Genomic DNA, 14,981 nt, shown 5'->3' on the forward strand with positions numbered 1-14,981 from the left:
TGAATGCATATTATGATTACCAGTTAGACAAAGTCAAGAAATTCACTTTTGGAGAGGAGGTGAAGATGGCAGTGGAATAGTAGGACCCTAGGCTCACCTTGTCCCATGAATACAACTAGATAACTATCATATCATCCCAAATGCTCCAGAAATTGACCTGAAGAGTGGTAGAACAAACTCCACATCTAAAGGTAGAGAAGAGGCCATATGAAGAAGGTGGGAAGTGTGGGGACATGGTTTGGGAGAGAAACAGGTCATGGCCAATGTGGTAGGGAGGGAACTGTGGTTGCAGAGAAGGGAAGGAGATAGACTAACACATGGGGGAGTACATGGGGAAAACTTGGAAGGTAAGAAGGCCCAAATTTTGTGAGTTCTTGCAACCAGTGGGGCTTAAAGCCTGGTGTTCTAAAGATTAGTGGGTTTGGCTTGTGGAGAGCCTGGAGGCATTAGGACTACTCTTGGAGAGAAGGCAGGGAAAACTGCCTGTGGACAATGGAAACAGCAATTTGAAGAGTGCCTGGGACACATAGTGGGGAAGTTATTTGCTTATCTAAAAGCCTGTCCCAGAGAGGCAACAATGAGGGACAGACCCCTCTGGGAACAAAGGATCTGGCAGGCACCATTTCTATCCCCTGGCCCTCAGCTTAAGTGCAGAGCCCTAGGTAAACCAGTGCAGTGCCAACACTTGCTACTTAACTTGCTTACACCCCCTTCCCCCACCTCTCTGTGCTCCTATGGAACTGTCCTTTCCAGTTGTGCTTGCCTCAGTCCCAGTGTGGCAGCCCCTTCCCAGAAGACCCTTCCCAAACCCCTACCCACACTGCATCTCCTCAACCTGGGAATTTCGCAGGGCCTTGGTTCTGGTAGAGGTGGTGACAGGTCTCATTTCACAAGCAGACCAGGGCACACGTAGTTAAAACTTGCTACATTCAGGCCAGGGACCAAACACTGCCCACAACAGGCAAAGAGAGCTTCTGCAGATGACTGGCCTGATGGATAAAGTGGCCAGGACACAACAGCAGAGCACATGCAGTGCACATTGGAGACACTTACTGAAGTGCCAGGCCCTAGGGGACACTACGCTGGGGCACTATAGGACCTCTACCTATATCTGGGGGACACTACACTGCAGGGCACTATAGGACCTCTACTTCATAAGGCTGTTAGCCTTAGGAACAAGAGACATAGCTGATTTTCCTAACACACAGAACCAAGCACAAAGACTTAGACAAAATGAGAAGACAGAGAAATTTATCCCAAATGAAAGAACAGGACAAGGCCACAGCCATAGATCTAAGCAAAACAGATGCAAGTAACATGCCTGATAGAGAATTTAAAGTAATGATCATAAAGATACTCATTGGACTTGAGAAAAGAGTGGAAGACATGAGTGTTACCCTTAATAGAGATAAGGAATAACATAGCAAAGATAAAGCGCTCAATAAATGAAATGAGAAACATGCTTGATGGAATTAACAGTAGGATGGAAGCAGAGGAATGAATTATTAGAGTATTGGGAAGTAATCAAGCTGGGCAAAAGAGAGAAAAAAGAATTGTGCAAAACAAGAATAGACTTAGGGAATTCAGTGGCTCCATCAAACATAACATTTGCATTATAGGAGTCCCAGAAGAAGAGAGGGAAAAGGGAGCAGAAAATTTATTTGAAGAGATAATAGCTGAAAACTTCCCAAATTTGGGGAAGGAAACAGATATCCAAATCTAGGAGGCAGTGAGAACTTCCACCAAAATCAGCAGAAGCAGATCCACAGCCAGATATATTATAATTAAAATGGCAAATTATAGTGATAAAGAATTTTAAAGCAGCAAGACAAAAGAAGACAGTTACATACAAGGGAAACCATGTAAGGTTATGAGGGGTTTTTCAGCAGAAACATTCCAAGCCAGAAGAGAGTGGCATGATATATTCAAAGTGCTGAATGGGAAAAATCCGCAGCTAAGAATACTCAATCTAGCAAGGCTATCATTCAGAATAGAGGGAGAGATAGTTTCCCAGACAAACCAAATCTAAGGGAATTTATGACCACTAAACCAGCCCTGCAAGAAATATTAAAGGGGACTCTTTAAGTAGAGAGAAAAGACCAAAAGTGACAGTATGAAGGTAGGAAATACAAAGGCAGTAAAAATGAATATTTTTGTAAAATATTCAGGGAACTCACAAAATAAAAGGATGTAAAATATGATATTATATACCTAAAATGTGGGGAGGAGAGTAGTAAATAAGTTTGAACTTAAATGACCATCAACTTAAGATAGAGTGTTATGTGCAAAAGATGTTATATACAAACCTAATGGTAACCACAAATCAAAAACCACTAATAAATATGCAAAGAATAAGGAAGAAGCAATCCAAATACATCACTAAAGAAAACCAGCAAACCATGAAAAGGAGAAAGACAAGAAAGGATCAGAGAAAATCTCCAGAAACAATCACAAAACAGGTAATAAAATGGCAATAAATACATATCTATCAATAATTACTTTTTAAAAAAAATTTATTAGGTTATGTTAATCACCATACATTACATCATTAGTTTTTGATGTAGTGTTCCATGATTCATTGTTTGCATATAACACCCAGTGCTCCATTCAATACGTGCCCTCTTTAATACCCATCACCAGGCTAACCCATCTCCTCACCCCCCTCCCCTCTAGAACCCTCAGTTTGTTTCTCAGAGTCCATAGTCTCTCATGGTTCATATCCCCCTCCAATTTCCCCCCTTCATTTTTCCCTTCTACCATCTTTTTTTAAATTTATTTGAGAGAGAGAGAGAGCATGAGAGGCGGAAGGGTCAGAGGGAGAAGCAGACTCCCTGCCGAGCAGGGAGCTCGATGCGGGACTTGATCCTGAGACTCTAGGATCATGACCTAAGGTGAAGGCAGTCGCTCAACCAACTGAGCCACCCAGGCGCCCCTCAGTAATTCCTTTGAATGTAAATGCTCCAATCAAAAGACATAGGGTGACAGAATGGATTAAGAAAAAAAAAACAAGACCTGTTTATATGCTGCCTACAAGAGACTCATTTTAGACCTAAAGACACCTGCAGATTGAAAGTGAGGGAATGGAGAAACATTTATCATGCAAATATATGTCAAAAGAAAGGTGGAGTAGCAATATTTAGACAAAATCAATTTTAAAACAGGGGCGCCTGGGTGGCTTAGTCAGTTAAGCATCTGCCGTTGGCTCTGGTCATGATCCCAGGGTCCTGCCCCAAGCCCCACATTGGGCTCCCTGCTTAGCGGAGAGCCTGCTTCTCCCTCTCCCTCTGCTGCATCCCCTGCTTGTGTGCTCTCTCTGTCAAATAAATAAATAAATAAATAAATAAATAAACAAAACAAAAACAAACCAGAGACTGTAAAAAGAAGGACACTATATAATAATAAAGGGACAATCCAACAAGAAGTTATAATAATTGTAAATATTTTTTCACGCAATGTTGCAGCACCCAAATACATAGAACAGTTAATAACAAGCATAAAGGAACTAATCAATAATAGCACAATAATAGTAGGGAACTTTAACACCCCACTCACATCAATGGACAGATCATCTAAACAGAAAATCAACAAGGAAACAATGGTTTTGAATGATATACTCGACCAGTTGGATTTACAGACATATTCAGAACATTTCATCCTAAAACAGGGGAATACACATTTTTTTCAAGTGCACATGGAACATTCTCCATAACAGATTACATATTAGGTCACAAATCAGGCCTCACCAAATACAAAAAGGCTTGAAATTGTACCATGCATCTTTTCTGACCATAATGCTATCAAACTGGAAGTCAAGCACAAGAAAATGTCTGGAAAGAGCACAAATACATGGAGGTCAAATAACATGTTACTTAACAATGAATGGGTCAACCAAGAAATAAAAAAAGAAAAAAATACTAGGAAACAAATGAAGACACAGTGGTCCAAAACCTTTGGGATGCAGCAGAAGTGGTTCTAAGAGGGAAGTTTATAGCAGTAGAAGCCTACCTCAAGAAGCATGAAAAATCTCAAATAAACAACCTTACATCTAAAGAAGCTAGAAAAAGAACAACAAACAAAGCCTAAACCAGTAGAAGGAAGGAAATAATAAAGATTAGGGCAGAAATAAATATTATAGAAACTAAAAGAATAGAACAGGCCAATGAACCAGGAGCTGGTTCTTTGAAGAGATGAACAAAATTGATAAACCTCTAGTCAGATTTATCAAGAAAAAAGAGAAGGACTCAAATAAAATCACAAATGAGAGGAAAAATAATAAACACCACAGAAATACAATTTTAAGAAAATATGAAAAATGAAATGCCAACAAATTGGACAACCTAGAAGAAATGGATACATTCCTAGAAACATATAAAGTACCAAAACTGAAATAGGAAGAAATGGAAAATTTGAACAGACTGATAACCAGTAAAGAAATTGAATCAAAATTTAACTCCCAACAAACAAAAGTCCAGTGCCACATGGTTTCACACATGAATTGTCCCAAACATTTAAAGAAGAGTTAATACCTATTCTTCTCAAACTATTCCAAAAAATAGAAAAGGATGGAAAGCTTCCAAAATCATTGTATGAGGCCAACATTACCCTGATACCAAACCAGATAAAGACACAACAAAAAAAGAGAACTATAGGCCAATATCCCTGATGAACATAGACGCAAAAATCCTCAACAAAATAATAGCAAACTGAATTCAACAATATATTAAAAAAATCATTCACCACAATCAGGTGGGATTTATTCCTGGGAAGCAAGGGTGGTTCAATATTTGCAAATCAATCAACGTGATGCATTACCTCAAGAAGAGAAAGTATAAGAACTGTATGATTATTTCAGTAGATGGAGAAAAAGTATTTGACAAAATAAAATACCTATTTATGATTAAAAAAATCAGCAAAATAGGTTTAGAGGGAACATGCCTGAACATAATAAAGGCCTTATATGAAAAACACACAGCTCACATCATACTCAGTGGTGAAAAACAGAGCTTCCCCTCTAAGGTCAGGAATAAGACACGGATGACCACTCTTACCACTTTTATTCAATATAATACTGGAAGTCCTCGCCACAGCAATCACAACAAAGGAAATAAAAGGCATCCAAATTGGTAAGGAAGAAAACTTTCACTATTTGCAGATGACATGATAGTGTATATAGAAAACACTAAAGATTCCACTAAAAAACTACTAGAACTGATAAATGATTCAGTAAGGTTGCAGGATACAAAATCAATGTATAGAAATCTGTTGTTTTTTTATACACCAATAATGATGCAGCAGAAAAATTAAGAAAACAATCCCATTTACAGTTGTGATAATATATCTAGTAATAAACCTAACCAAAGAGGTGAAAGACCTATACTCTGAAAACTATACAGCACTGATGAAAGAAACTGAAGATCACACAAAGAAAAGAAAACACTGATGAAAGTAATTAAAGGTGACACAAATTCCATGCTCATGGATTGGAAGAACAAATATTGTTAAAAAATCTATACTGCCCAAAGAAGTCTATATATTCAATGCCATCCCTATCAAAATATCAACAGCATTTTTCACAGAACTAGAACAAACAATCCTAAAATTTGTATAGAACCACAGAAGACCCTGAATAGCCAAAGCAATCATGAAAAAGAAAAGCAAAGCTGGAAGCATCACGATTTTCAACTTCAATTTATATTACAAAGCTGTAGTAATCAAAACAGTATGGTACTGGCGCAAAAATAGACTCATAGATCAATAGAACAGACTAGACAACCCAGAAATAAACTCACAATTTAATGGTCAATTAATCTTTGACAAACAAGGCAAGAATATCCAATGGGAAAAAGACAGTCTCTTCAATAGTGTTGGGAAAACTGGACAGGAACATGAAAAAGAATGAAACCGAACCAACTTTCTTACACTATACACAAAAATAAATTCAAAATGGATTAAGGACCTCTAAGTATGAGACCTGAAATCATAAAAGTCCTAGGAGAGAGCACAAGCAGTAATTTCTCTGACATGGGCCATAGAAACTTTTTTCTAGCTAGGTCCCCAAGGCAAGGGAAACAAAAGCAAAAATAAACTACTGGGACTGCATCAAAATAAAAAGCTTCTGCACAATGAAGGCAGTAATCAACAAAACTAAAAGGCAACCTATGGAATGGTAGAAGATATTTGCAAGTGACATATCTGTTAAAAGGTTAGTATCCAAAATCTATAAAGAACTTATGAAGCCCAACACCCCCAAAACAAATAATCCAGTTAAAAAATGGGCAGAAGACATGAACAGACATTTCTCCAAAGAAGATATACAAATGGCTAACAGATACATGAAAAGATGCTCATCATCACTTATAATCAGGGAACTACAAATGAAAACCACAATGAGATATCACCTCACACCTTTCAGAATGGCTAAAATTAACAACACAAGAAACAACAGGTATTGGTGAGGATGTAGAAAAAAAGGAACCTTCTTGCACTGTTGGTGGGAATGCTAACTGGTGCTGTCACTGTGGAAAACAAGTTTGGAGGTTCCTCAAGATGTTAAAAATATAACTACTCTATGATCCAGCAATTCCACTACTGGGTATTTACCCAAAGAATACAAAAACACTAATTCAAAGGGATACACGTTACCCCTATGTTTATGTCAACATTATTTATAATAGTCAAGAAGATTTGGAAGCAACCTAAGTGTCCATCAATTGATGAACGGATAAAGAAGTGGTGTATATATATGGTGGAATATTATTCAGCCATAAAAAAGAATGAAATCTTGCCATTTGCAACAATATGGATAGAGCTAAAGAGTATAATGCTAAATGAAATAATTCAGTCAGAGAAAGACAAATACCATATGATTTCACTCATATGTGGAATTTAAGAAACAAAACAAGGGATCAAAGGGAAAAGAGAGAGTGAGACCAGGAGAAAGATTCTTAACTCTAGAGAACAAACTGATGGTTGCCACAGGGGATGTGTGGGGGGGATGGGTGAAATAGGTGATGGGGTGCTAGGAGTACACTTGTGAGGTGAGCACCGGGTGATGTATGAAAGTGTTGAATCACTATATTGTACACCTGAAACGAATATAACACTGTATGTTAATTAACTGGAATTAAAATAAAAACTTAAGAAATTCTCCATTGATAGGAGGAATAAAACTCTTGTAAATTTATAATACTTGGTTAATGCATTCATTCTTCTGGGGAGGAGTTTTAGGTTCTGTTATGGTTTCAAAACCATAAATATGAAATCCTTTAAATCAAATCTCTACAGATGTCAAATACCAACCACACCATCTTCATAACATGAATATAAAAATTATAAACTATTTTGGGAGAGATATACAGTACATTTAAAGTAGATGTTTTCTGAATTCCTCTAAACTTTTCAAATTTCTCAGGAACAGCTGTGTTACATTTCAAGTAGGATCTGGACAGGTACTAGTTGTATTTGTAATGTTGTTTACGGATTGGAGAATATCACTCATCTATATGAGACTCACTCAGACACCTCCAGAAGAAAGGAAATATTGTCAAGATAGAAGGGTACATGCAGACTGCAGCTGGAAATAGGGTCAGCAAGTATATGGGGAGTAACTTTTTGCAATCTCTTCCTTATTGAGTTCAGAAACCTCTTGTGATATTTTGTGTGTGTGTTTTCTCCAGTGTACATTCTGTGCTAACTGGTCAGTTGTAGACACCATACTTGATAAGTGCAGTTCAGTATTCTTTTATCCTGTTTTCCAGCATTCTTTATTTTTTTCCACTGGGGCAGCAACTCTGGCAGAGCAGTGCAGAAATGACGGGTGTCCTGGATGTTCCTCTCAATGCAGAGACAAACACAGTAGATGAGATTAAGAGTAGAAGAGAGAAGAAAAGGCCAAGATTCCAACCTATAGAAAGAATGCTGTGAACATAATAAAAAAAATCACATAACTCAAAAAAAGAAATGGGTTTCTTTGATTAGGAAGTGGATAGATATCTTTTCTTTGATCAGAAAGCCCTGTCATTTCTGTCCTGCTCCCAATTTGTCATTCTTTTCATTGTCCATATGCTCATTCATAGTGAATAACCACTGCCACCACCCCAACTCCATGAGGGAAAAGGACCAAGGTGGTTTTATGATAAACTAGTCATTAATGCCTTTAATTTTCATGAACCTGTGGCTAGAGTTTCATTGACAAAGTAAATATCTAACCTTGATCTCCTGAATTAGCATGTAAATATTCAGCGTTTTTGTCAGATATGTAGCTTTCTTGGCGTATTAAAAGACAAGATATCATCGGGAAGATACAGCATCTTTTTAGGGAAGGAATAACTTCTTCTCTAAGTTTAACAGAGAGCATGATATTTGTGCTTTGTGTCGCTCTATTCACCAACTCTTATCAGGTATAATATATTCCTGTTGACAGCTTGATTTAATTGGACTTCTAACCGATTGATTCAGTTGAGCACTTTAAATTAGGTAATTATTTTGTTATAAGAACCACTTTTCAGCTTGCTAGAGAGAGGAAATTTTCCATTTTTTCTGAGGCTAAAACTGAACCTGGATTCTTTTCTTTTATAACAAAGTGGAATAATAATGATCAGATACAGAATTAGGTTGAGATTGAGCTGTAGAATGAAGAAAAATATCCTTGACTTACGTATTGGTAAGAGACAAGTATGCATGTGAGAAATGATTACAGAATTAGATTTTCTTAGCCCATGAGTAGTACTGCCACCACATACTCATCACTTTTGAATGGAGTGATTATTTGTCCTCTGGCTCAGTTTCCTCTCAGAAGTATGGATTTCTTTTTTAGACCTCATGCAAGAAGACAACTGCTGGAAAAAGAAAATAGACCATAAAGAAGTACCCTTGACTGTTGATTCTATTTTTTTTTAAGATTTTATTTATTTATTCATGAGAGACACAGAGAGAGAGAGAGAGAGAGAGAGGCAGAGGAGAAGCAGGCTCCCAAGGAGCAGGGAGCCCGATGCGGGACTCGATCCCAGGACTCTGGGATCATGACCTGAGCTGAAGGCAGACGCTTAACCATCTGAGCCACCCAGGCGCCTGACTGTTGATTCTAAACAGATGTCCATGATCTAGGGAATTTTTTTTAAAGAAGTTAATTAAATATTGTCTTCTCTGAAAATTTTTTATGAAAGTTAGTTATTTATTAACTTTAGAAAGAGACTTTGTCTTGAAGAAAAGGCTCAGGCCCTGAAAATTTTTCCTGAGATTAAGCATATAGGATAAAAGCTGTTCTCCAATTCCCACATATTTGTGAGATTCAATCTTATTATCTTTTGTTGGTTGGCAAGAATGATAGTAAATAATCTAAGGATACCTCGGATCAGACAAATAATTAAGAGTTCATACTAGAAAAGCCAACAAGACCCTAATTATAATTGATTTGTTAATAGCTACTCTCCATTTACAGACATTAGCCCATATTGGGTTTTAAGTTGTGACAAGGGCCACAAGATAAACATTTTCTTTCTAAATTCCTGATTTCCTGCCAGCTTTCTAGTCTCACCATCATCTAGTCTTTGCAGGTTTTTGTTCACTAAAAGATTGAGGGTAATTCCAACCAGCTTCCATCTGAAACATATTATTCATATATTGGCTCTTTGTGAAATGGTGAGTCAATATAGAAATTATGTTTTGCTTTAGCGTTACCTTTTCAGTGTGAAAATAGAACAAAAGGGAACATTTCTCAATTAAATCCTCATTTAAACAAATGATGTTGCAAGTGAAGCCTTCCCTAGTGGATCATAAGAACAATAACAATTCTGTTCCAGAAACCCAGGGGCCAGAGAGGGGCTGTGTTCCAATCACCACTGTGCAACAAACCATCCCCAAATATACTGGTGAAAAATAACAAACATTTTATTATCTGTAACAACTTCGTAGGTTGACTAGTCTCAGTGGGCTAGTCGTTCTTCTGTTCCATATGATATCAACTGGACCGCAGTTCTAGGGGCTGGAATACCCAAGTTGGTGCATTTACATGACTGGCAGCAGGTGCTGGCCATCTGCAGGGAGCTCAGGAGTTGACAGGAGCACCTTAGTTTTCTCCATGTGAGCTTCTTAAATCCTCTCCTTTGCTGCCAGTTTCGTGTGATGTGGGTTGTTGTGGTTTTGAAAGGGGGCTGCAACTGGGAGGGGACCAGGAAGCAGTGAGTGGAAGCAGACCAGGAACACATGTGTTCAGACTCCTGTGATCTTTACTTGGCTTTTATGATATTAGAACCTCTTGCATTGTATGAGACTGTGGTTTTTGTATTTTAAATTATTCAACAGCTCCTGCAGAGGATTGTATATTAGCTATCAGATACTTATCAGAAACAAAGAATGGTGATTTGCATCAGTTATATCACCTGGAAAAGCACACTTAACATATTTCATTTTCTGCTCTCTCCTGCATTCATTTGCCATATACTGCGCTGTGACCTAGTGGTTGGAAAAGAGATACTTACCAAGGGTTTGCCTGTCATGGGAGGGGTTCTCTTTTTCTCTGGCCTCCTTGTTTCCATGTGCAGGGATTTAGAGTAACCCTTTGGCGTCTTCTCCTACCCATTATTTCTTGTGAGTTTCCTTAGTTACCTGAGTAACATCACTGGTCCATAATTCTCAAGGCCACAAACTCTGGGGATATGTTCTCTTACTTTCTGCACTACCCTAGATACAATGAAGAAATACTTGCTTTAAGCGTATGTGTCCTGCAGAGCCAATCCTTCCTTTAGATGGGCTTTCTCAGGGTTTATTATGGATGGGATGAGGAGCATGAATGAGTCATGAATTACTTGGGTTACAGATTGAAAGGCTCATTTTTCAGTGGACCTGTCAATACTGATACCAAAATTATCAGTATATCACCTTTATTTATCCATTGGTCCTAAATTAGAAGAAATGGGTGTTACCTATTGGCTCCCTAAATCCTCAACAGTGACGTTTTCTAACCCCCACTCAGCTGAGGTTGTCTGAATCAGTGAGACCAATCTGATTGAACTGAACTCATATATTAGTACAGAGCAGTAAAAAACTTTTCTTTTTAAAAGTGACATTTTCAGAACTCTTAAAAAGAAATCTTTCTTGTATACTCTTGCATATTCTTCCTTGTATAGTACCTCCTTTAATGAGACATTTGTGTTTCTCTTTACTTATCCAACAAATATTTGTTTAGCACCTTCTTCATGCCAAGCACTGTCAGGTATTGGAGCTATCACTGGGAAGCAAAAACAGATGGGGCCCCTATTCTTCTTGTTGGTCTTATATTGTACTGGGGGAGACAGGCATGGATCTAAAAATAAATCATAGAAATTGTTTGTGTAAGAATGAGCTGAGATCAGTGGTAAGAAGTCCATGATTCTGTGATATTGTTTAATAGACAGCCTCACTTAGATTTTTGTCCCCGAAGTTTATTTTTAATTTTAATTAAAAATATTTTATTTTTAATTTATTCACTCACTCATTCACTCTTCCCATCCATTCATCCATTTGCTCACCCATCCATCCACTTATCAATCCATTCCAAACACATATTTATCAAATGTCTGTATATGCCTAGTACCATGCTAGGAAATGGGTTGTAGAAGGGCATAAGAATGACATCATGGTAATTGACATTGGTTATATCTTTCCCCGGCTTCCTATGTTATTATGTTTCTCTCTCTGCCCTTTCAAGTGTGTATTTATTAACTTTCATGTTTGTCTTTTTCATGAGACTCAGCTCTGCAGTCAGATACTTTGTCTCATGCATGTTTGGATTTCTGGTGCCCAATATGGTGACTGGCACACAGTATTTAAGAAGTACTTGTTAAATGAATGAATTTAATGTATCACTGTTATTGAGTAATATCACATTAAATATCAGATGAATCATCACTGTTATGTGTAGGCTAAAATTGGAGTAACCAGTTTGATGTTCTGATATGCTAAAAGATGAACTCAGGTACATTAAAATTTTCAATTATGAATTGGGCGGTGCGAAGCCTAAAGTAGTTAGGAGTGCTCCCCCAGGGAAGAGATTTTTTTATAGAGAAGATGTGGCAGTAGAGCAAAGAAATTATTTGATTGGTTGTATTTTAAGCAGTTGTATTTTAAGCAGGAAAGTCTAGCTGGCTGTTTGTGATGGGTTGTTCTTAAGTTTCACTTTCTTGGATTCAAGTGCATTGACTCCAGCTAATGTTTTGGTTTCCTTACATAACCAAGGCATCTCAATCTAATAGCCTCTTTTTTTTGGCGGGGGGTAGAGAGAGTGAGAGAGTGCGCATGTGCACATGAGCACGGGGCACACATGCGAGCGGGGATGGGGGGATGGAGGGAGCGACAGAGGGAGAGGAAGAGAGAGAATCTTAAGCAGGCTCCATGCCAAGGCCAAGCCAGACATGGGGCTTGATCTCACAACCCTGAGATCATGACCAGAGCCAAAATCAAGAGTCCTTCACCCAACTGACTGAGACACCAAGACGCCTCTAATAGCCTCCTTGTTTAAATATGTTAACAGGTAGAAACCAATAATGCTACACTTTGAAGTGGATGGCTTCTGGTGAGACCTCAACAGATATGGTCAAGAGCCATCAGTACTGGTCCCTCTGCCATTTTCCTAATTGGATCCTTCAGCCAAGCACTTTGCCCCTTAGCACATCAAGTCTTGGAATCTTCGAGGGAGCAAGAGCAATAACACATTGCCCTGCTCCTTGAGAAGATGAACAAAATGAGATTAATAAAGGGACCCTCTTCCTTGGACACAAGTGCTGCATAACCAAGGTTTAATGATTATGGAAACTTATGAATTGGCGTATCTTTTTTTTTAATTAAAAAATTTTTTTGATGTCAATTTATTATTTATCTCTTTGCCAATATTCAAACAGGCAGGCGGTCATAAAACAATCAAAAAGATCTTCTAAAATAGTCAAGGCATCTGTTTTACCTCAGTTCCTTTTTAGAAACCTGGAAATCAGGAGCTGTGGCATTTATAAAAAGTCGTGTTAAAAATATCTGCCATATCAAAAATATTGTTTGAGAGTCACTCCTTAGAAAGATTTTAAATTGTATCTGTAGCTTAGGCAGGCAGACAGTGGTTCTTGAGGGAAGATTCGATGTAAATCGGCAAAGGACTGCTTCCAAATTTTTGACTCCTCAATTATTATTTTGTTGGAATAAGGCATTGACAAAGCCCACTGTTCAGTAATTAGCATCCTGTCCAGTCTCTCCAGTCAAGACCAGCATGTTTCACCTGGCCCTAGTTAAAAAAATGTGTGTGGGCAGTTCTTTTTTTTTTTTTTTTAAAGATTTTATTTATTTATTTGAGAGAGAGAGAATGAGAGATAGAGAGCACATGAGAGGGAAGAGGGTCAGAGGGAGAAGCAGACTCCCCGCCGAGCAGGGAGCCCGATGTGGGACTCGATCCCGGGACTCCAGGATCATGACCTGAGCCGAAGGCAGTCGCTCAACCAACTGAGCCACCCAGGCGCCCGTGTGGGCAGTTCTGATCTGACCCTCAGGGGCCCTGCCTTGTGTGGAACTGCCTTCAGTGCGCATGCCCGAGTCACCATTTACCGAATAAGAAGGCCTGTGCAGCGAGAGGTTCTGAGAGCTGTGGTCTAGTTCTAGTGGCCTGTGCCATTTCAACTTCTTTGGTAAGTGTCCATTCTTGAGATGTAGGCACTTGCCCCTCCTCCCAAAAGAAGGTATCTCTTCTTGGGACAGAAGACTCCTCTGAAATAACTCATTGCCTAAAAAAACAAAGGAAAAATGAAAAAGAAAAAAAAAAAAAGCCAAAGACCTTAACTGCCCTTTCCTCAAGAGGAGCTCTGGGGAGTGGCTGGCTCTCCCCACCTTTTCTTTCCTTCATTCGTCTGGGTGCTACTGCCTTTCCTGGAACTGTCCTTGGTGTAGAGGTTGTGGTCCTTGATGTAGGTGATGACAGCATCTGGGAGCAGTTACTTCACGCTGTGCCCCTGGCTCAAGGCCCGCCTGATGTACATGGATCTGAGCTCATTCTGCACGGGCTCCCTGGCCAGGTGAATGTTGCACCAGTACCTGTGCAGGATGGGTGAGCCCGAGATGTATTCCTTTGGATTGTGACCTGTCCAGCTCTCACACAGTATGCCAAACTTCTCCACTATCTCTTGGATGTGTGTGTCTTTCCAGAGGTTGGGATTCTGGAAGATCTTCAGGACATCTGCCACACAGAGGAGCTTCAGCTCAGGCACAGCTGTAGGGGCCGTGGAACGAGCCCTTCCGTTTGGGGCAGAGATCTAAGCAGTTTTGCTGTGATGATGCCTCAGCACCTTCACTGTCTCCATCCACTGTACCTGCTCACTCTCCCAGGGGCCCACCCAGACCCAGTCGGATGTCTGCAGGGCCAGCCAGGCCATGGCCACCCAGTGGTGGGCAGCCACGAGGTCTTTCTTCCTGTAGTTGTCTTTGACAGGAGAGATGATACCCCTGATCACCTGGTACATTCCTGTTTGATGTAGGTGGTCTCAGGCCACCTCAAACAAGCACAGGTGCATGTTGGGGATGGGACTGAAGGAGCCACAGGCCAGGAGCACCACTGGGTTGCAGATCTTCATCTTGTCAGGCACATCCACACCCATGCAGTGGCCGCCCTGCCTGTGTGTGGTGGGGCTCCGCAGAGGTTCTCTGTGAGCCTCGGGGGACTGCCAAGTACTGGGGTATCCGTTGCACCGAACCCGGGCTCCTGGCCTGTGTGCGGCCTTACACCAGACCACCGCGTGGGATGGCTCCTGCTCTGGTGACGCAAGGCCCCAGGATGAGCCCGCCCTGTCCCTGAATTGGCATATCTTAATCCCACACCACATTGTGTCTTTAGATTCTAGTAGAGTTTAGCGAAATAATCAAAAGCAAAGGAATTTGAACTTTTTTCTTAGCTTCAGAAAGAATTTCTATAAATTTCACAGTTGAGTTCTCTTAAAGTAAAGGCTGTTTTAAAAGAGTGAACAAGGTACTTC

At 39.6% G+C, this 14,981-nt stretch overlaps 1 pseudogene; it reads right to left on the reverse strand.

Moving 5' to 3' along the window:
* Positions 1-13,805: 13,805 nt before the first annotated feature.
* Positions 13,806-14,582, reverse strand: LOC113925039 (annotated as a pseudogene).
* Positions 14,583-14,981: the final 399 nt, after the last annotated feature.

This window comes from Zalophus californianus, chromosome 2 (assembly GCF_009762305.2).
Source record: "Zalophus californianus isolate mZalCal1 chromosome 2, mZalCal1.pri.v2, whole genome shotgun sequence".
Lineage (NCBI taxonomy): Eukaryota > Metazoa > Chordata > Mammalia > Carnivora > Otariidae > Zalophus > Zalophus californianus.